We start from the raw sequence: 25,825 nt of genomic DNA on the forward strand, positions 1-25,825 counted from the left end.
ACCACATTTTAGCTACAGAGTTCCAAGGGAGTAAACTTATCCCAAGATATCTAGGGACTTGAAAAATATTGTTCAGTGAAAGCAATGGTTATAAAAATAATGAAACTGTGTCATTCCCTTCAAGGATCTAATTAATCATGTCAGTTTGGAAAAACACTTTTTCAATATTAATTCTATGAAGTATCATGTAACCATATTATATTTATATAGAAATACGTTTTTTAGTTAATACACAGCAATCAGCATTAAGATTGGTCAAACTGAAATTCTGTTACAATGAAGAAAGCAGTGTATTAATAATTTTCTATCACATTGTTGATAGCAAAATATCAAGTAACATCTGTTACCAATGTGATAATGATGTATCTTGGCCTAGTTTATGTAAGTACCATAAAGTCTATTTTTCATTTGCTTGTTTTTGTGCCCCCTCCCCCCACTTAGTTTTTATTTATTTTTTAACGAAGCAGTATAACTTAGATGCACTAGTCTGTGAATTCAAACACCAGTAGCCCCATCATTAAGTAGAAATATCCATGAGTTTTCTGGAAGTGGTTTCCATGGATTTTTAACAATGGAGTAAATTGAAAGTCTCTTAGTAAATTTTTCAGGTCCTGAAGAGCTGTTATATTGGCATCCCATGGATCATATTGTTCATTTTAATGATGTAGAATGCTGGCATTGACTTTCACATAAATGGCCTCCATAAATTTGAATTGTGGGATCAAGGCCTACTATTATAGATTGGTAAATTAATTCTCCTCTAATGCTACAAATGCTGTCTTATTTATCATGACTAAATAAATCCAATATTTTAGTCATTAAGAATTCAACACTCGAAACAGCTGGACTTTTTAGATTTAAACCAGGCAGTAAATTCACTACCAGAGGTCTATAAAACAAGGTCCTAACATTCTGAAGGACTTTAGAACCCAAGTGTTTCTTTATTAGGGAAACAAAATTTATGGAAACTTCACGAGTCCAAATTAGCTGTAGCCCAACGATAAAGGATTTTTTATTTTATTAATTTATTTGTTTATTTAATTACTCAAGGCTTAAATTTGGCAAAATAAGCCAAAACAAGTTCAGTGGCTTTTTCAAGGAATTGAATGATAATACACTTCTAATGATTAAAACAGATTGCCATGCCAATCATATGATGTATTCATGTCATTGAATTTGTCTGCTATCAAGGAATGGGCAAATACTACCAGTCTACAGATTTTGACCTGTACTCTCAGGTCTTTTACTCTGTGCATGGTGATATATGAAGATCAAATAAATATATATGTAAAACCATATTTCATTATGAAGAAGGGAGTTGAAGCTGCTACGTTTAAAATAAAATAAGCCTATTTCTTGTATAAAATATACAAACTAAACAGAAGACAATTTCTTGGTTAATGGAAGAATACTGAAGTATGCATAAATACGAAATATATAATCTAGAAATTCTTGTGCACATGTATGTTTTTTTGTCTATTTAAACTTGATGCACATTAAGAGAATATTTTAACTGTGCATTTCAGATCTTCAAAAGATGATCCAAGACAATGACAGTGTCAAGTTCTAGGAATGTCAACCAAAGGTAATACCTTTTAAGAGGCAATTTCAGTATCAGACATTTAAGTTAACGTTTTTCCTTATCAACTGTGACTGCAATGTTTTTCACTTGATACTTGTAAAAATTCTGTGAATTGTCATTTATTCTTTTTTCTTATATTTTTGTTATGCTTTCATATTTCCTTTTTTTTTTTTTTTTCTTTTTCTATTAACAAATTAAACAAAAACTCTTATCAGATTAGTGAGTATCAGGACTGCTATCATACAGATATTTTTAGTCTGATTTTTGCGGATCTTCTGTGATACCATATTTGATCTTTGTCTGCCCTCATCCTCACAATGTTAAGTATTTCCAGTAGTTCAGTTAGCTGAATGACTAGCATCTGGCATCTCCCTTCCTGTTTAGTGCAATTATCCACTACTTTTGTTTTTATTATTATTTTAATTTATATTTATTCATTTAATTCTCATGAAAGGTGTAATTAAAACTATTTCAATGAGAACAACATCCTCAATATAACATTGAAGCCTTCAGTCCACTGGAGCCAGACATTTTCTGCCAATATTACTCAGGAAACAACACTCTGAAATATTGTTTCAGTGAGACTACGAGATACTGACCAATATAGTATGATTCAAAGTGCATGGAAGTAAAAGAGACCGTTTTTATGACCACACATGCTAAAACCATCATTGAAATAGTCCAGCTGATGTTGATTAGATCTAAAGACAGAAAAGGGTAATCTACTTTTTTTTGCAGTGTATATGAATATGCACTGCAAAATCTAGGCATGCTGAATCACTTATTTGATTTTACAAATAAATATTAAGAAAGAAAGGGGGGGGGGAGGGAAGCAGGAACAAGATTTACATCAGCCAACCTAAAATAATAATGTTTTTGGTGTTTTTTTAGTTAATCATTACAATAGAGGTAAAAGATGGGACATACATACCCCATAAATATTAAATAATAATGAGAATGTTATTGGCACTTTGGATTTAATCTCAAGATGACTTTCATTTCATATATTCAATATGCTTGTAGTAATCTATTACCTTTCAGTAGACAAATTAAAATTTGAAAAGTGTATATTTCTACCTAAGAGAAAATCCAATCCATTCCTTATAAACAATAGCATGTAGATGGAAATAATTGCACCTATTCCATTTTAGTGCAGCCAGCATTTATTTATTTATTTATTTATGAATTTTAAACAAAAAAGATAAGCAATAGGGGGAAAGTCAACAACAATAAAAGTAACTTTCATTTTACTATAATTAAATGTAACTTAATTACAGTAGTTTGGAGTTCTAATAAAAATCTAAACCCAAAGTCTTCCAGCCTGTTCTCAACCATAAACAGAACTGTGCATTACACATACGTCCAAGAGTAGGTGAGTAAGCAATTGCATGTGGTAGTTGACATCCAATAGTTTCACTGTGAGTAAAATTTGTGTGGGCATGCATTTAAGCCTTATGATGGATTTTAGGAGAGCACTGTCATTCAAAATTCCTAGGGCTTTGGCACAGGCCAAGTGCCCTGGCAGCTCTTTTTATGCTGCACCCGTCTTCCAACAACATACATTATTTATCTGCCTAATATTGCTCCTCATTTGTAGCCTCTCACTTCAGAATAGGGAATCCCATCTGCCACTACTTACTGAAGTATACATATAATATATATTTATATATAAGATATATAAATATAAGATATATATAATATTAGTATATAATATTAGCATATAACACATATTTATACATATATATATTTAAAGGCACTTCATGCTATGACCAGTTAATGCAAAAAAGTGTAGGAAGTCCTTGCAACAAAGAATAGGAATGTCATCACCTTCTTAGCATTAAGTTCATATCCCTCTATGGAACTGAACTTACCTGTTTCCTAACATGAAGGAATAGCTGCCTTTCCTTGTGATACAGTTAATTTTGCTCCTGTACATGTGTAGAAACACCCAAACCCAATCTCTATGAAAGGGTTGTGAAGCTAATGTTTAACTAAGCACTTTCTGCATGAGTTCTACAGATCACAGTTTAGCTAAATGTTCATCCAGAATGAACACCTTTAATTTCTAACTTTTTTTATTAAAGTACAAAGTATTAAAAACATTAATCTACAGCTGTCTTTCATTCTCAAACATTTCATATCTTGAAGAGTACCAAGAGTTGATAATGTAAAAGTAACTGTTAGTTGCTTAGGCTGATAGCATCTGAATTAACTACAACTATGTGTAGCCTGCCTCAGAACAAATAAAGTATACACCAGCTCTGAACAACACATTTGGCACGTATCTCATTTTACATAGCTTATTTTCAGCTAATTTTTATCAATTTTCTAGGTATTATTCACTGGATAGAGAAGAACTCTAATAAACACACAATTTTTTAGCTAACATTAGGTATTGCAGAAAGACCAAAACAATTACAGAAATGTTCCTTAAAGGGAAAATATAGTAATTTTTCATAAACATAGTGAAAATTGTAGACACACACATTACAAGGAATCCATTTAACTAATATAATGTAAGTGTGTCACCTACTGAGATGAAAGACAAACTTAATCTTAACTCCTGATACCTCTTAGGTTTGTTTTATAACTTAAATTTTTCTAGTGACATGTAGGTTCAATAGATTCATTGGTTTTAGTGACTGTTCTTTGCAGATATAGCTGGCCTAATCATGCAAACCAGAAACCAACACATCAGTCTTTCCATTGCTTTTATGGCATTTAAACAGAAATGGAGGAAATGTTATGCGTCCTCCCTCCCCCATCAGACTACGTTCAAGTTTCTATGGAAACCTTGAACACCTGTGTTCAGAAAAGAAGAAAAGGGTGAAACTGTACTCCCTGTTTTTCACCATTTTCCCCTTTCTCCCTTTGATTCATGTAGAAGTGTTTTATGTATAATTCACTTTCTGCTTTCACTCTTCACATAACTCCAGGCCTGGGGAAATTTCTCTCATTGTATTGTCTCCTACTGGCTATCCAGATGATTTTGAAGTGTAACGACTAAAATTTAAATATTTTCAGGTGCTTGGTCTTCATGACTTTATAGGTTCATATTTCAAGTCAGCCTAGTACAAAAAAGAAGCCTGCTAGAAAGTCTACATACTCAGGACTGGCAATTATAACTTACATGATCCTTGGAGATCTTCTTCAATTACTGCTTGAAAATGCTGAGATACACCCCCATAGAAGGTCTGAGATAGCACCAGACAAAGCCCAGAATGGATATAAATGACATGGACCAAACAGATATCTAAATAGCCTTTGAAGAGTTAGATTTCTTCCTCTTGTGACAAAAAAAGAGTACTACAGACTATGTGAACTAAATATAAACAGTGTTTTGTACTAAAAACCTGTTTTAGCCGTAGACCTCAGGTTACTGAGGAGAACAGAAACTAGAAAGCAGCTCAAATGTAATTCTCATTTTGTCGTCCTTCGATTTTTATTTCAGTCCTCTCTAAAGCCAGGTGCAGCTTAGCCCTGTCTACATGCATAAAACAGTGGAAATCAATGTGAATTTCAATTTCATTAGAACCAGCTGCTGGATGATTTTGAAAACAACCACTTATGGACAAGTAAATAGTATAACTTGCCACAAGAGGTTTTGTAAGAATCAACTACTTTGTAGTCTATAAATTGTTCAAAAGGATTCAGATGAAGGTTACTACAGGCTACACTATTCTTTCCTGATTTGCATGATTCTTGTGGGACTGATCTCCACCTGCATAATGAAAAAGCAATAACAATTTGATAAAAGATTTAAATAGATGGACCAAAGTTTTAAAGCTTCTACAAATTCTGTGACCATAATTCTCTTAAGGTGACCTTGAAAGAGATGATAAATACAATAGATGGAAAATCATCCCCGTTTACTCTAAACTGTCAACATTTTGTAATGGGATTCATATTGTCCTAAAGACTTGATTCATGATGCAATAAAAAGCTTGAAAGTAAAATATGTCTTTAAAATGTCTACATGTAAGTGAAAATAGGCCAAACTTTGTGGAAGAGCTCTTACTGTATGAGCAAGACCCTACACAAGATAATCAGGACTCCTTTGCAAAGATCTTCCATCAATATATAATGCTTTTATTCACAGGGGTGAATGCGGGCAGTGGTTTTGTGAGTGCCTGAAGCATAAAGAGCTTTTTGTGTAGGTACATGCAAAGACACTGGACAACTACATTTAATGATCTTTGCCTTTTAAGTGTTATAAATGTTCAGTTGCTTGAACACCATAAACTCAGATGAAAACTGATGATATAGTACTTTTCTTCAGTTGTCTAACTGGAACTGTGCAGGTAACAGAAATGGCATTCTTTATACATTCACAAATCTATACAGATACACACTGACTAGTAATAATGAAAACAATTAATAAAATTTAATTTCATATAATTTGTTCAGCATTTTAGTTCTTATAGTATAACCGTGTCCTGCAAGCAGAAAACATCTGTTATTCTTTCAGCCATTTTGTTTGTACACACTTATATAAGTGTGTACATGAACTTCAAGTTGCTGCATGTTTAGTTGGAACCAGAAGGTGCAAGTCTTTCATTGCATTAATCACAGTAACCCACTAGCTTTGTTGGAAAGAAAAAATTTGCTGAGTAAGGTTGACCACTGGCTACTTTAATCCCAAAGCCTCAGGTAAGAGCTGAGCAGCTGCTTAGGCATAGGTATGTGGCAGGTTCTTGAAGCATGACAAATACTGATACTCTTTGAATGAATATTATCTATTTATCATTTATATCATTTACGCTTTCACTTCACTGAATTCCTTTAAAACTGTGAAGTGAAAACAACAAGTGGTAATATTTAAATTAAAGTTCTTTACCAGTCACAGATAAAAATGAATGTTGCAGTAACATTTTGAGAATTGATCAAAACTTATTCAGCTGGAGGAAATACTGTTCTCTCCAGTCTGAGATGATTACACATGGTGGAGTGGTGACATACATTAGCTTCTCCATTAGGGAATTAATGTGATCAAGCTCCTGCAGGCCAGCATAAGTTGTCACTTCATATTGTCTTTTCCTTTGGACACAGCTGTTTCTAGTTTTCTCTGGATGACACAACACTGCAGGAAGTTAACACTTGACATCAGACTGAGTTTCTAGACATTTAATTAAAAAGGGCAGAAATGTGCAAGAAATGAGCAAGAATCACACTTTTCTAACTCATCGTGTCAGCACAGACATAACTGACTTTGTCCAATGACACAAGCAACCCCTTAAAAGAGGGGGTTAAAACAGTAAATTTCTTTACTGTTACTGAGCAAGCTGAGGCCATCTTCATATAGATTTATAACTAATTCATTAAGACTTCATGACCCTGTTCTCTGAGGCTGCATAATCACCATGACATTTCATATAACACACAAAATATTGATAAAGCACAACACTGCTTAAAAGCATGAGCCTCTAGATCCATGAGTTAGTATAAGATGACGTAAAAAGTAAAACAGTTACTGAGACTAAACACTGACACATTTGCAATACTAGATTTTCGAATTGTATCAGTTAAGCCACTTAGAACACAATTTGAAAGTATACATATATATACACATATATGTATCTGACTTCTCTGGATTCATATAAAGTGGTTAATTAATCTTGACTGTAAGAAGCAACTGGCATAAAATAATTAATAGCAGAGGAAGATTATTGCATGTGCAGAAAGACATGCTACCAGTATTAAGTCAACATTCATTAACAAAAACGCAAGCAAATGAGGACAAAACTCTTATATACCTGAAATGTCTCCATTTAATCAAACACTCCCTTTCAACTCAAACCATTTTATGATTCTATGAAATATGAACTGATGTAGTTTGCTACTGAAGTACCTTCAGCTCTGTAGGTTTCAATGCATCACCACATTTGCAACGTGCAACAAATATTTGACATCAACCACTGTACGGTTTCTCAGTGATGTCTTCTCTCCTTCACCTGGCAAAGAGACCTTATTCTAAAATCCCAACCTTTATCACTCATGAGTTTTTTTTGTTGTTGTTGTTTTGTTTTGGTTTGTTTGTTATTTTTGTTGTTGTTTGTTTGTTTGTTTTGGTGGGAGTAGAGCTATATCAACAAAACAGTAGGAAGCTTCAAATTATGCAAAGTGACTTTATTTTGCTAATTTCTTGAGCAACGTGCCAGATTAAACACAGACTTTTTTTTCCTTTTTTTTTTATTATTTTTTTTTTTAATCTTTATACCAGCTTTTGATTAACATTCAAATGCTCTTTTAATTCCTTTTGGGAATCTCTATGTTTTGTCTCAGGACAAGTCAAAAATTTAGCAAAGCACCAGGAGGAAGCCCTTTACTTCTTTATCATGCTGAGACTCTCTACTGCAAAAGAGAAGTAAAGATGTACAAGATTTTTTGGTGGTCTGAACTACGGAATAAATTCCTTCAGAACCTCAACAAACTTAATCTTTTTTACTCAAAACACTGTCCCTATCTACTCCACATTTTGTCTCACCTGAATAAAACACAGAGTAAATGAAACAAATATTATAAATACACAGTTTTAATACCTTATTAAAAGGTTGAGGGTCCACATGCTTTTCTCTTGAAAAGAAGATGAAAGAAATTCTCTGATTCTGTGAAATGTAGATCCACAGGGTGTGTCATAAAAACCTTAAAGGAAAAGAACATTTTGAACATTATAAGGATACAAATAGCATAAATCATCAAGGTGCACTTCAAAGGACAAAGGGTAATGGCTTTAAACTAAAAGAGGGTAGATTTAAGTTAGGTATAAGGAAGAAATTCTTTACCCTGAGGGTGGTGAGGCACAGGAACAGGTTGTCCAGAGAATCTTTGGATACCCCATCCCTGGCAGCATTCAAGGCCAGGCTGGAGGGGACTTTGAGCAACCTGGTCTAGTGGGAGGTGTTTTGGAAGCCCATGGTAGAGGTTTTGGAACTAGATCGCCTTTAAGGTCCCTTCCAACCCCAAGCATTCTACAATTCCATGACAAAATGCTTTTATTATGAATTTAATCATTTTCCTATACATCTAATTCATACTTTCTTTCCTAATTGTTAGATGTAATTAACATTAATTACATGTAATTAATTGAACTACTTCTAGAACATTTTGACACAACCTACTTTGGAAAAGATACTTAGTGATATGACTGAAATACAAAATGGATGAGCATTATTCTCTTGTTAGAGAGAATTTGGTATTTTCCATATTTCATTATCTGCTCAGTAAATACTGCAAAATAGACTCTGTGAATGAGTTTGCAGGAGGAAGAAAACACTGTTCTTGATAGTAAAAAACAAGGAATTCAGACCTTGCTACATAGCACAGAATTGAAATGAATATCACAGGAAGAGGATATGCAATTAAGAAATCCCAGAGAAAGAATGTAACATCATTTTCTTTTGTCACGTGATCCACCAAACACTTAACCTTAGACCTTTGCCTGAGTGCTGCTGCCTTTACATAATTCAGAATAAGGACGGCTGACAGCTGAGATCTCCTTTCGTTGGCTAGGGAACTTGTATGGTGCACAAAAGACAGTTGAATACTTTTTTTTTTTTTTTACACAAATTTCCTGTATACTTACATTAAAAGGCACCATTAAAAGTTATGACCGTTAACAGATAACTGTCAAAATCAGCTTACATCAGAAATGTTGGATCTTTCTTTTTCTAAAATAACAGTGTCTAGGATTTTGTTTCTATGCTTATGTAGTGTCATGAATCAACTCTCTGTACACTGAATCTGTCATTTACAGCATGTATTTTGTTTTGTTTAATTTTGTATTGTTCTAGCCAGAGGTCATAACTTCTTCAGCTGAAATGAAAAGTTATCATCTTAGGTCTATTGCGTCCTGACAGAAACAATTATGCCCAGCTGAATGACAACCAAAAAAAACCTTCTTAATTATCTTGTCCAGTGAGTCCTGTGGTATAATCAGGATTTGTTGTAAGAGTTAATTAGAAAAAAAAAAAAAATAATCAAATTTAATTATATGGCCTCTGAAATATCTACACTATGGCAATAATACCTTTCAGAGAAAAAAATAGTAGGCTACTTTCAACAAGACAGAACAAGAAACCCCCCTCTTTGACTTTTGACTTATTTGAAAATGGTCTAATGTTGAAAATATTTTTAGGTCAAAAAGGGACATAACGAAAGGAAAAAAGCTCAGCCATGGAGATATGATCCTCTGTAAATTAAGGAGTTCAGCTTTTTATTCATCATTCTTGCAAATCTTTTATTTACTAAGAAATTTGCAAAATGTCTCTGAATAGACTATATGTGATGATTTGTAATAGGTCAATAATGAATTCTTTCCTTAAAACAAACTTTATAGTTCTCTGGTATAGCTATATCTGCCATTCCCCATGGCGAGAGAGATGAACTGATCTCACAGCAATGTCTGTTCATGCCTTTCCAACAGACATCTTCACAGGTCAAACAGAAGAGCACACAGCTCACAAATGGAGCACGATAAAAAGTTAAAATTAGGATCAATGAAAATATCTTGCTAGTTCATGCCAAGTTCATTTGATCAGGTCTGGGAAACCTGAAATAAAATAGTTTGAAATATTTTGATGCCTAACATTTCAAAAGAAAAATCAATATCAAATACATTTTTTTATGTAGTTCTGATATAGTAAAATGAGATTGTATTAACCATTTCAGTTCTTTAATTTTTCCAATTACAGATTTATGTAGCATGAACATTTGACACCTCTGTGGCCTTACTTTACCTTGCCTAGTGCAACTGCTGCAGTAGTTCTGCAACTAGGCTGCTTATACATGAAGAACAAAAAGCTCATTTGCTGGTTATTTTAATTAAAAAAGGAAAGCTAGCTTACAAGATTTCTTGGGAAGCTCTTTTTTCAATGCTGCTTCCAGAAATTAACACTTAGCGCAGACAAAAAAAAAATCTGCAGTTTTCATAGTACAAATTCAGATTAGAGATTAGAGACTAACATCCACTTTGGAATAGGTATCATGGATGTTTTTTCTGTTACAAAACTTGAAGTCAGAGCCAAGAAAATTATTACATGTAAATAACAGTTCATTTATGCAGTGTCCTACTGTGAACTGCAGTCTTTTGTAGCATTTTGAGCAACAATTTTAGCCCTGCTGTACCATTTTTATGCCAGCTAAGATGCTTAGAACATCATAAAGTGTTCTCCTCTGGAGAAGAGACACCTCACTGGAGTAAGATGCACTAATATGGAAATAAAACTGTCAGAAATGGTAATGGCGTTAGCAGAGAGGTGATGTGCTCCTTCTCTTTTCAAAAATGAAATTTTCCTTGCCTAGAACAGCCTGTTTTAATACTGAAAAGTAAACATGAATTACAGTGGAAATAAACACAACACATTTGTGTTAGAATTGTCATCTCCTGCTGCAGTGAAGAGAAACATCAGAATGCTCAAAAGTCACACAGTACCTCAGAGATGCAAAATCTTAAAAGTCACAGCATTAAACCCAATTGTCATTACAGTTACAAGAATTACAACCATTATTAGCACTAAAAAAAAAAAGGGGGGGGGGGGAGAGGAGGGGAGAGGACTTGTTCCCATTCTAGTGGATGGGAGTCCACTAGAATGAACAGGAATTGTCTTAATAAGATAAAACAAAAATGGTCTGTGTAGAGAGCAGTGCACTAAAGACGTAAAGTTTCTAAAATACCGATGAAAAGGGTTGGAACTTGAAAGCACGATTGTAAATATCTAAAGAAACAGAGTCCATTTACATCTTGCAGTATTACTCATGTCAATTTGTTTCCTTTAAAAAAAAAAAGTAAGACAACATATAAACTATGTATTATCACCTTAGTTTTATTACTCTTGTATTTCAGCTATATCTTGTGCATGTTAGATTTATTTTGACATAAAAAATCTTACCCAGACACAAAGCAACAACAAAGAAAGTCAAGGCTAAAAATAATTTGATGGTGATTCCCAAACTTTTGAAACTACTTGCAACTAGTGCAAATACATAGTAAATACATAGTGCAAATTCATAGTAACAATATATGACAGGAGCTTCCCTTATTCAATTGCCCTTATTCAATTACCCTGGCATGACACAATTTCTTATAAAGAATTATAACTATGATTTTCTAGTTTAAGGAAATTAGACACTACAAAGATTTTTTAAAAATCAGATTATTAGTTTTTCCTTATTGATAATATCTGACAAAATCACTACTTTAAACCGTTAGTATATATATGAGTCACATTGTAGGATGCATTATAGCAACTTTTAAAAAAGAGGAACAATACCTTTGCTGAAATAGGATAATTTCAATGCTATAGATTGGTAGCCTTTGACTGCTTCCAGTTGTGGTAAACAAAAAGGAATCCAGAGAAATACCTTCCCAGATATGCAATACACATTCTAAAGTAATAGCATACTTAGGCACACTAGCATATGTTTTTTATTGGGGAAAAAAATAACATTTGTGCTGTACAGATATGTGTTGAATATAGTTCTAGATAATACAATAAGTACTTTATTTTAGGCAGCTAGAAAAAAAAAATACTATTTCTCTTATAAAATTATTGTTGAACAAGAAGCCTGGAAATAATGGTACATATACACAAAAGATGTCATCAGATTCCAGCCCAAATCTCAAGGTGATTAGTATCTACATCTATAATGGCTTAGAACTTCATTTATGTTGTGAATTGAAGCCCAGTGAGAGACTGAGAGGAGGACTGAACAAAATGTAATCTGCATTTTGAGCATTTCAAATCCATGTTTTCCTATTCAGGTTTTCAATTCAGTTCATCAAAAGCTATTATTTAAGGAAGAAAACAGTAACAGAACAGCTCCTAGTGATAGAAATGAAAACAGTAATTAACAAAGGGATTACTTACTACAATCAGATAAACAGAATGGCTGTATGATTTTCTGATGCACCAGAACCATGCGTGGAGTGGGGATGGTGAACAGGGTGAAAAAAAGACATTTTTATTTTATTTTTTTTTCATCTCTTGGGAAACTGGGAGGTCTGACTAATTAAAAGAAATGACTAACTGTGGGACATTTGTTGAGTTTTTGAATGTCCATGTAATATGTTTTTTCTAGTTAGGATATATTGCAATTTACTGTCTAATACATTAAGGAAATCAAGACTGTTTCAGCATTATTGCATCCTAAACTGGGTTGCTGTAGCACTTCTGTAGAGTACTTCTGTACTCTAACAATATATAACTTCTGCTGAGTCAGATAGTCTACCCTGATTGCATAACAGCTCTGGCCAAGGAGAAGCATAGAAAAAAAAAAAAGATGCAAATTCTATCAAGTACACTGATATCCCAAAATCACCCCATGAAAAGCAAATATGCAAAACCTAAATTCTAATTCTACTTTTTGATACAAATTCTTGATAAATAGCAATTTAATTCCAAATTTTTTAATTTTTTTTTTTTTTTCTCCTCCCTTGTTCCTGTTATTGTTGTTAGCCAGAAGGCTAACCAGAAAGGATCAGTTTCTGGTAAAACTTTTGATTTAAAATAAACATTCAGCCACTCGATCCCCTTATCTTTTTACTTAGGAAAAATGGTTTCTCCCATAGCCTATAAATTATTCCGACCTAATGAGATATCATACAGTGCTTCAGAGCACTTCTCTTGTAAGTAATATGGGATTAAATGATTCTTTATCTGAATCTTGTCCTGTTCAGAAACACAAAAAAGGAATGTCCCCTGTTGACATCTGTAGTGCTGTCTAGTTTTGGAAGATTCAACAGTTAAAGGACAAACGTATGGAGGAAAAAGCTGGAAATCACTCCTGAACACCAGTTCTCAAAACTGTAAAGCCACAAGAATTCACCTAAAAATGAGCTATACCAGTGCCAATCTCAGCACAACCTTTTCCAAGCCTGCAACTTGCCACTCCACACCCTCATGTAATATTAGTGCAGGCTACAACTGAGTTGTGCCTGTTTTCAAACAAGGGTTCTGACTTCTGTCTCCTGTTAGCATCATGCTTGGCCAGCATTGCCTGCTCTGCTGTCATGAGAGGGTCAACACTTCACACCTGGCTAACAGGTGCTTCTGCCATGTATTCAGGAAGCTTCTGCTTTACTCAAATTACATACTAACAGAGAATACAGAGTTTGTAATGCTCAGGTTGCAGCAAAGTTTTAGTATATTCATGACCTGAGAAGCTTAAAACCAAGCAGTAGCAAGCTGCTGTCTGGGGAGTCCACCTTGAAATGTCCCTCTAGCCATGTAACACAGAAGCCATGATTTATCAGCTTGGTTTGGCTGGAAATAATAGCCTCAGAGAATGTTTGTTTGTGTTGGTTTCTAAAAGGAAAGAAACTTTCCTTGCCAAGTAGTCTTTTCATGTTCTTGCAGCTTTATTTTAAACAAATTCATAGTTTCCTGTACACATATTAATGTTGTGAGATTACTCTTTCTGTCACAGAGATAAAACAAGAATGGCCACATAGAAATCACAACAGCAGGTGCCATATTTTTCAAGTTGGCTGCTGCCAAAATGTTAAATTCTGCAATTTCCTTAGCCCAAGAAGCATATCTGAATGCAAATAAACATAATTTTATTCTTCAGAACTTGGGATTCTTTGATGTGTTCATTTCCAATAACCTTTTAAGGGAAAACCATAGGCCATACTGTTCCTATATGTTAACTCCTACAAATCAAACCAGGAAACATTCTCAGATTAGGCTCAGACTGTAGAATGAAGACTGAAAATTGTGCAAGGTTTAAAAACTTGTTAGTAAATACTTGAGATAAATCCATAAAACTGATAGATTCATCACTCAAATACCTTGTGGACAATAATTGAATCTGCTCTGTGTGTGTGTGTGTGTGCACATGTATATTTTTTTTATTTTGTAAGCAGATTTCATTTTGACCGAACATTTAGAAATAGACCTTGTAAAAAAAATTAGAAATGCTAATGTGACTAATAGCACGGTACAGGAATGGTAATGACATGCTGGTGAAAGAGTATTACATGAATGCTTCAGATCTGATTAATTAACTGTCTCTATATAACACAGAATTCTGATGGATTAAAATTCCAGTTCAAGAAAATATATAGTTTTGGAAGTTTATCTCTCCTTTCTCAACCAAAAGGACAGTAAATACTACATTCTAGGAGAAATCATAAAGGCTATGAGGGCTGAAAAAACAACTATAATCAGACTTCAGTTGTCCCATTATTACTGTAACTAGGGTAAATGAACCCTAATAAAATGCTCATACTGGATTTTTAGTTGTGAGAAGCAGCAGGATAGCATGGTCACAGGAAGAGAAGTTTCTGGTTAAGATTCAAGATTTAGTTAAAACCATAGAAAAGCTACAGTGTTACAGTAATCATAATATCCTGAAGAGTCAGCTTCTTTGTTGGTACAAAAAATAAAAAATAAAAATCAAAAATCAGGACAACAATATGACTTAATCTCCAAAGTAAAGCAACATTGAAACTTGCTGGAAAGAAACAAAGGATAACATATTTCCCAGTTTCTGGATATGACAGAAAGTCACTGTATTGGAACTTTGGAATAAATGCATCAGGTAAAACTTGAGAAAGCCAAAAAGAAACAAACATGGTTAACTAGCAGGGTTCTGTTTTTTCCACATAGCTACAAATCTGTACTTCTGACTTCACAGATAATTTGAGCTGCATGAAAGTTTACTTAATAGAGCAGAATAAGAGCGAATCCAATTGCTAGAAAATTGAAGGGAAAACGTAGAGAAACCTCAAGAAATAGCTAACAAGAATTTAAATGCACATCTGTCTCTGTTTTTTGATGAAGTAGCAAGACACAGCTAGGTTTAAAGCATGAATTTAAGACAATGTTTTACCTCTAGTTTTTTTGTAGGTTCTGTTTGTTTGTTTGTTTTTTGAACAATGACCTGATTTGGGCTGATTCACAACATGTTAACTGTCTTCTGTAAATCTCCAGGAAAGATGAATCATTCCTTGCTGTATAATTCAAGTACATGTTGATGAATATCCAGACTTATGTTGTTGTTCTAACTATGAAAGGCCCTAGTGACACTGAAAATGGAAATACAAAAAAGATAAGACAGTTCAATAAAGCTTGTGGAATAAGCAATGTAGTGTTCTAGTTTATCTGTTTTAACTGCAAAAGGCAAGTACTTTGGAGTCAGATGATTTCAATTAACACAACAGAAAGCTCAAAACTACCTGGTGAAAGAGAATATCTCCCTCAGATGTTGAATTAATCGCACACAAAATGTGGAAATTTCACTAGCACTGAAACACAGGTCCAGCAATTAGCTAACAATCTTATCTCTCTACTCTTATATACTGCACAATCTAGTTCATTTTAAAAGTCTATTCAGGAAGAAGATGACCTGTCAAAAACAGGCAAATATTGTGCATCCTTAGCAGGAAAGCAGAATGGTGAAAAATTAATACTAACCTAAGTATAAAATATCCACACAGTGGCAAACATCACTTTTTCACTTTTGGCTATCATCGCAGTTTTCCAGCCAGGAATCAGACAGAATGTGCCAGTCCCAGCACAGTACCACAAACGTAGCCTGTCTCAACATTAATCAAAGCATTACACCTAAAATGTGACGAAACCACTTAGAAAAAGCTTTCTTGACTGTGCCTGCAGATAATGAATTCTCATTGCTCCATTTCATGGTGAGAATCTGGCACCAAAGCCACCATGACCAGAGAAATGATTTCAGAGAAACCAGGCATGTCTGATGCCCTTGGGAACCTTGCATCTTCCCTCTGCTCTGTCTGGATAATGGGTAGGGAACAAAAGGAAGGGATATAGTAGGCTTTTTTTTTTTTCCTTCTCCCTCTTAATTTCAACCAAAAAAATGAAAAATCTTTGAATTACTGCAGAGAGTTATTTTAGTTTATGATAAGCCTTCAGGCCTTTCTTAAAACAAAAGCTGCTGGTTTATGTTCTGAAAAAGTGGACTAAACTGAGCAGCACTTGTATACACCAGTAATTTTCCATTTCTGGAGGGAAATGAACAAACAGAAAACCAAAGCCTGAAGCTATCTACAAGTATTTAGGACTGCCTGATGGAGTTGCAAATAATTTCTCTGGAAGATAGATTAACTTGTTCAAGCACTAAAAGGAAGGGAAACAGTTAACTAAGGACTGATATAAATGAGGAACTGTGATTCTGTTTTGCCAAGTCTTTCCTCTACTTGGTTCCAGAAGAGGAAAATTAATAAATAAATAAAATAATAATAAAAACAAAATAATATTTAAAAAAAAAAAAAAAAAAAACAGAAAAAAAAAAAACAAAAACCACTTGGCAACAGTAACATACTAGAATGGAATGAAGATGTTTCCACTTCATTTCAATGACTTTCCACAGAGCTGCTTTTGCTAGGATCTTCAAAGCTTATGTAGAAGAAACTTACTTTATAAAAGGTCAGAAAGACATACAAAGCAATGTGAATTTTGTAACCCATTTCTTAATACTGAAAGAAATTTAGGAACATTTTCATATCTAACTTGTGTGCAGGGGAGACATATGCAGTAATTAGAAATTTGACAAAACGTAGAGGACAGAAAGAATGGGATATAAGCCCAGAGAACCAAATGAACATTTTAAAAATAACAAGACTGACAGCAAAATGTAGTGGAGGCATTTAGTTCAGCTTGGTTTTGAAAACTTGGACCGATTTGAAAAGTGACAGAATAGTGAAGCACCAGCCTTGGGGCATCAAAGAAAGTTTCAAAGATTAAGTTGTTTTCTTCATAACTGACGTTAATACTGAGTTTGCTGTATGGGCCAGCAGAGCGCTGGGAACTTGGCACTTAATTGTGAAAGATCTGCTTGCTGTAGCGCCTGGTGGTGCTCACTGCCAATGTCTTTTTGCTGTATCCCTTTATTACTGCTGTTTCACTGTAAGCTTCTATGCAGCAAGTGCTTTGTATTGGTGATGTGCCTACACTGTCTGTAGCACAACTCAGTGTCTAATAATTCTAAACATTGGGATTATTGCTGCTAATAGGCCAGAAGTACAATTTCCTCATTTACACTATGGATTATGGCATGAATCATAGCATTTCATTCATCACTGCGAAGAAAACACCTTGGCAAACATCAAGATTTTAGTGTGCTTTTTGACCTAACTAGCTTTGCCTTTGACAAATATTTATCACAAACTAATAGTACAGTAATTTTGCATTTTCCCTTATCTGCTACTTCAGGCAAGTTCTCTAAACAGTGATTATAACAAAAATAAATTAATTACTTAAGAAGCCTCTGAAGGCAAGAAGATTTTTGAACTTTACTATACCATACCAGTACAATTAATTTCCTGCTATTGATCTACAAAATGTTGTAATAATGCTAGGCTGACAAATTAAACTCTACTAGAAGAAAAAATATTTATTATATTCCTGGAAGAATGACAATAAAGATGATGATTTGATGAACATGACTTAAAAGCAGTTGAATGGAGCCTGGTCATTTCTGCATTGAGAGGTGTTTTTTTTTCTTAAGCTTTTGCAATAAAGCAAATTAATTGTTGAAAAATTAAAGAAGAATCCAGTAACAGCAATTACATAGTTGTAGAAATAATACTTTTTTTAAATGGCATTTGTTTCCTGAGACTGCTTATTACAAATTGTGGGAAAAGTCTCTGCCCTATTCATACCTTCCTACCTCCCACTGAAGAGAGACAGTAAGAAAGGTGCATATCACCCAGTTTCTTCTATAGTTCTGGTACTATATATGCAAATTATACCCAGACAAAAGAATGTAATTAACTTCACTTAAACTATTCATGATCATACTCAGCCACAGGAGAAAATAATTCGTATGTGAACATGGGTAGGGAGAGTGATGAGGGTTTAAGTATTTGCTTGGAGGACATGGGAAGGTGAAGAACAGGAAGCAGCAAGATAAATCTGAGGACTTCAGAATAAACTCTGAAGACACTGCATTTACACCCTTAGTATTGTACTTTGAATAAGCTTTCCCTGAAAATTCTGTGAAAATTGTTCACAGTTGGAATGGTTTACAGCTGTCTAAAACAATCAGTAGCTACTCCCTTTCCTCCAAGACAGAATTTGGCCTGCAATGGTCAGCCATGGCTCTGTGTGAAGAGGGTCCCTTTATTTCTGCTCCTTTTAATCTGCCTCATCTTCTAGATGAAGTGGACAGGCTGTACAGTTCTGAATGTTGATATGTTGATCCTGTGAGAGAGTGTATTCTGCAGTGTTCCACATACTACTGAAAGCATTTTTAAACCTTCAGCTTTTTTTTTTTTCCATAATTTTTATCAGTAAGGATTGCTTACCTCAAAACTTACATTAAAACTTAACTGTGCATTTATTGTGTACTTGCTATTGGAGGGGGTGGAGGTGTGGGGGGAGACGATAGCAACAACAAAAAACAAGATCTTAAAGTGTACTACTTTGACTACTTAGTTGAAAATGGGTCATGAAACATTTCTAGACAAAACACATATCAAATCACAGTAAGTTCTATAACCCTAAATCTTAAAGGTCGTTAGATAAATCAGAATGAAATTTTGATGCTTGTAAAAAAAATTCCAAATAACCTGCTGGCTTGTTTTGTTAAAAGAATATATCCCAGTTCTGTGTTTGTTAATGTTACTTTTGGTAAAGCTATGGCTTATTTTTGGTAAAGCTATGGGTTAGACCTGAACCAATATTCATCTTGCTGGCATTAAAAACTGGATTTTGTTAATGTATATAATAAATACACTTTTTTTTTTTTTGCAGGTGTACAGACTTATCAAATTGGACAGAATTAAGGACACTATGACAACGAGAGTTCAGGACACTAAACTAGTAAGTACTCCAGCACTGTGCAACAGTATATCAAAAAAAAAAAAAAAGAAAAAAGAAAAAAAAAGATATTTATTACACTTGTACTTTATGTAACTTTTCAAAAAAGAGTACTTAAAGTATTTTTTAAATTTACTTTTGTTATGTACAAGAGCAACATTTATTCCTCTGTCTAAAACCAGATAAGCTTAAGTGAATAAACAGGACATCATGTCTGGTCAGATAGTAGATTATTTATGCATTGACATAATGATATGTTTAAACTTAAGGGATGTTGAGGTGTGATGGCTGAGCCATAGGGAGAGATCTAATCTTTCTAAGTGTTGTCTTATTTTACACGTGCTTTGAAACTTGTTCAAGTTACCCTTACAGTGCAATTATATTCCATGGTTTCTTGGGATAGTTCATCACACTGGCTATAGCTATAAAGTTTTGGTTTCAAAACATCTTTTTATCTCAGCTTGTTTGAAAGTGATCAGCATCATAATCGATGGCTCCCAGGATCTGACAGACTTTCAGTAAGATCATGAAACTACTGGAAAAGACCCTGATACTACCCTCACCGAATTCAGTGTAAAAAAATCCCAGCTAAGGCAATGGTCAGCCTTCTCCTATGGGCTTACAATATTATGTTTTCTCCTAAAAAACTGAGTCTAGATGTGCCGTTCTAGTCTGAGTTACCACAAGGAAAACTAAAGCAAATTATTTCACACCATATACAATAGCATATATTTTCTGAATATATATTTTCTGTATTTGAGTATTATACAGAATGAACTATTAGCAAGCAGCCAACAAAACGTATTCAATTAAGTTAAGATCATTGTAGAGGGAACAGAGGACAATTTTCACAGATTAGTATACCCCTTGTATACCAGTATAACTTAATGATAATAATAATGATAAATAATAATAATAATAATGAGATGGCACTGAGTAGATCAGATATTAGATTCACTGCATATGGAATACTAGACACAGCAACTCCTCTCATTACAATTTGATCACAACTTCAGCTCTCAAGAATGAAGTGATTGAGGCTGCATGAGAAATTATTTTCACCTATACTTTCTACTATTTTTGTATGTCGATAAGGGTATGTGATTTAAAAAAAAAAAAAAAAAGATTTTTATACATATTTTCAGGAAGAATTTAAGGAAGCTACCTATGAAAGGATGAAAAATTCTCTTCATCAATCTGCCAGAGAAGGGAAATTGAAATTGTTACAGCTTAAAATTTTATGCAGGTTTTATTAGACTTCATAGAAGCTTCTCAATAAAATATTACTTTCCAGTGACAATTACTGGAGATATTATCCAGAAGGTGAAGACATCATTCAGATCTTATTGGCATTTTATGTATTTAGGCTGTCTTTCGCTATTTAGTTACAGAATCATTCAGGAGTTTATGCATAAATAAACAGTTTTGGAAAGCAAAGATTTACTCTGTCTCTAGTCGCTGATGGGTATATCACGCTATGAGAGTTCACAAGAATGGTATTGTTGATCCTATTTGCTTCATAATATTTGACCTGAATGAAGTGAATAAATATCCCCAATCAGAGAGAAATTTGAATATAATTTCTATTACCATATTATTATAACTTCTTTCAAATACTTACTAAACCATTGATTATATTGCTAATCATATCCTTAATGGTACTATATTTCTAGTGTATGGACACTTAAGCATGGTTAAGACAATCATGCACTGCCTTTGGTAGAAAAAATACCTTTGCCTTATCCTTTGCTTACTGTCTCTAATACACATACCAAATTGCTTCCTTCTTAGCTTTAGTTCAATGTCTAGGATTTATCAATAAATATTGAAAAGTATTTATTTTACATTTCCCTCTACAATCTCAATTGTCCATTTAACAAAACCAACCAATAAATCCTTTGTCCTTGGAATTTTCTAAAAATGTAGCCCAAAACATTGAGAGTTCTTCCCTGACACACTTAAGATCTTTATATTTTATGGAAGATAACATCCACTACACTACAGATGGAAAATGGTTAAAACAAGCATTGTTTAAATAAAGTTTTACTCAGGGACACAAATCAAGTTCTCTAATTTACGCACCTCTCTCTCTTCTCTCACCTGCTTGCCTTTATTTTTTTTTTTTTTTTTAAGCAAATGGAAAAAAAATGTAGGTCCTGTTTCTTTGTTTATTTTTAGTGGGTCCATCCAATATTTCACCTGTTGACATTTTGCCATGTCATTCTCTAACAATGTGAACAACCTTCATAAGTTGCCTCTGCCAGATTTTGGACACCTAACAACTCATTTAGCCAAAGCCTAATATGCTGCAGTTTGTTGAAGTCCATGGGAATAACATATTTTGTTAAACTTAATCAAGTGCCCATCTGCTTTCTGCTTCAAGAATAATTTATCCTTCTTAGCTAAACAAACTTACTCTTGTTTATTTATTTCTTAAACCTTCAGACTGATGTATTGATTGTATAATTGCTGAACTTCTACAGGGCTTGTAATTTTGTCAGAGAAATGAGACAACGGTTAAGAATAAGCTCATGTACTTCAGAGCCTTCTTCATAGGCCTACATAAGCCTATGTAAATTGAAAGGTCCACTTTAAATTAAAAAATAAACAAACTCAGGTGACTCAGCATCAGATTTCAGTTACACTATTCTGTTCTACTTTAGCTGAGACTTCCCACTGGTCACTATATCCTGTATTTCAGGATTCAAAAGGGTAGGACAAGTTCCATTAGTACAAAAGAAATCTCTCTCTGTGGACCTGCTCCCACATCCATTGACATCCATGAAAGAACAAAGAGACAAAGACTAAAATGACTACAATCAAACACAATATAAAATAAAAGATTCTGACTTCTCATTTACTTCTAAACAATCTCATGTAAGAACATGAATCCTTGATACACTATCTACACATTAATAATATATATATAAACCTTTAAAATCATTAACTTTTTAGAAGATTTCAGTGAATAATTTCAGAGGATTATTACTTTGATGGGGAAATATTTATCTCTGCTAGTAGACTGTGGGTTTTGCAAGGTATTGAACAAATTCTTCAGCTTTGTTTACACTGTTAAAAAAAAAAGATTTTCTTACATATAGTCACAACTATATGTAGTGAAAGTAAACATGCAATATGTTTAAATCCCAAGGCATTCTAAAGAAAGCATGTATCTCAGTGTTCATGCCTAAAAATCAAATTATGATTTCTTTGGTAGCTTTGTTTCTCTAATTTGATTTTATTTTTTATTTTTTATTTTTTTTTTTTTTTCAATTTTAATGTTTAATCTGTGAAATAAGTGTGAACATTACACTGCAATTTTCATGTTCTACTTCTGTTCTTCCTTTATCACAATATACTGACTGGATGTCATTTGCAGAAACAGAAGAGAAATCTAGAGAAACCACTGGGGTTTTCAATATTTCAGTAGTCATAGCAAAAAGAGGCAAGTAGCAGATTAAAGAAGAAGGGCTGGAAGCCTTCAAATCTGTTAAAACTTCTTTTCTTTCCTTTTGTTGTTCTCATTTTGTTCCTTTTTATTGCCTCTCTCTCCTCCATCCTCCCCTCCCCCCCTCCTTTTTCTTCCTCTCCCAGCCACAGCTCTTGCTGAGACCTCATGATTAGAAAATTCAGGCCACGACTAGATTGACTAGCTCGGTAGAGTATCGTAGGGCATTTAGTCTGATACCGATAAGGAAACTTATATAATTACTTCTGTATGTGCGGTTCTAGTTGCAAGGAGTTCCCTCACTGCAAGATGGTTGATTGCCTATGAACGAGGGTCTTGTTGAGACATTTTAGAAAGCTTGGCATATTCCATTTATAATATATGTTCTCTGACATAAAAGCCCCAGTTTGTGATTTTAAAATGTACTTTTTTACTAATAGTAAGTCATGCAAGCCAAAGTTGTTTCTGGAGATGAAACACTACAAGTAAGAACAGCAGGGTTTGGGGGATTCACGAGTACAAATACAATGAGAGAAAAAAATATTACACCTTGTCTTCAGAATATAATTCTAAAAATCCTAATAAATATTCCTCACCATTTCATATTCAAGATACAATTCTGCAAGAACTTAACTACATGCTTTACTTTGTAAGCTAAAGAAGTTGCAATAGAGACATGGACTAATAGAGAGCCAAAGTCTGGGAGCAAATCCTTGTGGAAAGAAAAACACACATCAGGCTGACATTTAACTGTTTTGCTGGAATCCTCAACTTCCATGCATAGCCTATATTTACACAGTATGATATATTATGCCCTTTTTTTTTTTTTTTCCTCCTCCTTTCCTGTGTCCTGAAGGACATGGAATGTCGAATGGTGGAAGAAAGGGGTTTGGAAGATTTCTTCTCCTTGTTCCCTCAGCTCAGCTAAAAGGTACAGGTCAAACCTGCCAAGATGTTCATTGTCTGACATGCAGGAATAATAAACACCCAGTGCCTCTAAAGGTAATTTTGGCATCTTCTGGTTATGACTGCAATCATTAAAAAACTCTCCCCACATTCTACATGAATGAATCTCTCTATGCCACAAGGGAAAAAAGTATGTAAGCCTGTATGCACAATAGAAAAATAGGACTATATACTAAGAGGATATTTCAACAACAAAATCCTAATAAATTTCTTTATTTCTGTTTAATGATCAACCCTATCAGGGAACACTTATTCTTCACTTTAGAACTTAATTCAGTGTGCAAGAAAACCCAAACACAAAGCAAAAACTAAAATCTACCAGCGTTTTGCAACACATCAGTATCCCATCCCCCCACCCTTTTTTTTTTTTGGATAAAATTCCTGCAGTGTTTTAGTGTTTCACTCTTACTTATTTCCTATTTTTAATCACAGTTTTATCTTCTATCTTCTTTGATGGAAAATCCCACATGGGTAATAGCTTTGAAATTAGCAAGCTCTTTATTTAGGATATATGCTAGTGTCATAATAGCAATGACTACAGACAGAATGTAACATAGACACTTAATTATTGGCTCTAGGAAAATCAAACAAGCATTCTTTCAGGAGGTTATTTACCTAGAAGCTAAACAACTGATAATATGATCCATACTTTTGAAATTATGCTGTTATAGTTTACTTTATAAAATATTTGAAGCAGATACTCCCAGGCTCATCCTCCTCCTTCAGAAATATGTCTATCTAGTAAGACTTATTGCTGTACTGCATATAATCTCATTTACATTATCACAGACAGCACATCCAATAAAGTACATGTACATAGGAAATGTAAGGCTCAGAGTTTCCAAAAGTTGGGATTTACTTCTACAAGAAAGAAAGTTCTTCATCACAAGGATTTAACATGCACAGAGTTTAATCCAACTTTACTTGATCCATTCACTGCATGGAAAGATAATAACCACACCTGTCCATTCAGAAAATGGGCCTCAATTTCCAAAACAGGAGGAAGGTTGCAGGAGGACTTGAAATCCCTTCCTGACTGAGGTAAGAAAAATCAAAGATGAAATGAAAGAGGATAAGATTAGATGTCACTTTTTAAGGAAAAAAAGGAACAAATAAAATCTAAGAAATTTCTACAACCTCATTTTCATCTGAAAACTGGCATTGCAGGATATTCATTAAAATTAAGATGTTTGACTGTGTCCTTGGCTAAGAATCCACAGTATAAAGAAGCATCAGCATCTTCACTAACACAAGGCAAAGTTGCACAGTACCTGAATAAGAAGGGCAGTGCAGATTTTGTGACAGTGGCCATGGCCAGCCAACAGCCTGATTGTCTGACCAATCAGACTATAAGGCCAGTCTGAAGTGAAGCAGGCAAGGCAAGGTGCTAGAGCACGCACAAGCAAGCCTGCAGCTTGTGTCAGGCAAGAGCTAAGGTGAAAAGACTGAGGTAAAATGCAACTCTCATGCCACAGCAGAAAGGAATTCCAAAATGCTACTCACAGCTGTTTCTTTCCAGAGCAGTCAGATCTGAGGTCACACAGCTGCACCATACTTGATCTGAGCTTAAACACAGGCAGCTGTATCCCTTGCAGATAAGAAAAGTTCTTGCAGGACATATTGGTGCATTCCTAGTCCTGACATGGTAGCTACCAGCTGGGTGTTTGAGAAAAAAGACGAATTGGACCTTCTGAATAATGTTCTTACCAGCTGCCAATAATGTGTTTACAAATGTGCATTACTATGTTTTCTCTTTTATGTTTTGACAATTTATATATACACATATATTTTGCTTTATCTTAACCTTGTGTATACAGCAGGCTACATCAGGAAAAAAAAAAAAAAAAAAAAAAAGCAGCAGGCTCCAAAACATGCAGTTCTGCGGCAGTGTCAAGTCTTAGCAGTTGGAGTTTGCATCTCTACTGGTGTCTGACTTCCAAATACATTTTCTTTGGGTATTCAGAAATATGCATTTCACTCAGCAGCCCCTCTCTAGCTGAGGAACTCTCCTGAGAAGCTAAGGTGGTGATTGAGCAA

General features: G+C 34.2%; 1 long non-coding RNA gene across 1 annotated transcript; it reads right to left on the reverse strand.

The window, feature by feature from the left end:
- Positions 1-3,160: 3,160 nt before the first annotated feature.
- LOC137859899 (uncharacterized) lies at positions 3,161-25,266 on the reverse strand. Its single transcript, XR_011098639.1, has 3 exons — positions 25,060-25,266; positions 8,122-8,224; positions 3,161-6,662 (listed from the first exon to the last, which is right to left on the reverse strand). It is a non-coding gene; the product is annotated as an uncharacterized lncRNA (long non-coding RNA).
- Between the last annotated feature and the right edge of the window lie 559 nt (positions 25,267-25,825).

Source organism: Anas acuta, chromosome 7 (assembly GCF_963932015.1).
Source record: "Anas acuta chromosome 7, bAnaAcu1.1, whole genome shotgun sequence".
NCBI classification, from domain to species: Eukaryota; Metazoa; Chordata; class Aves; order Anseriformes; family Anatidae; genus Anas; species Anas acuta.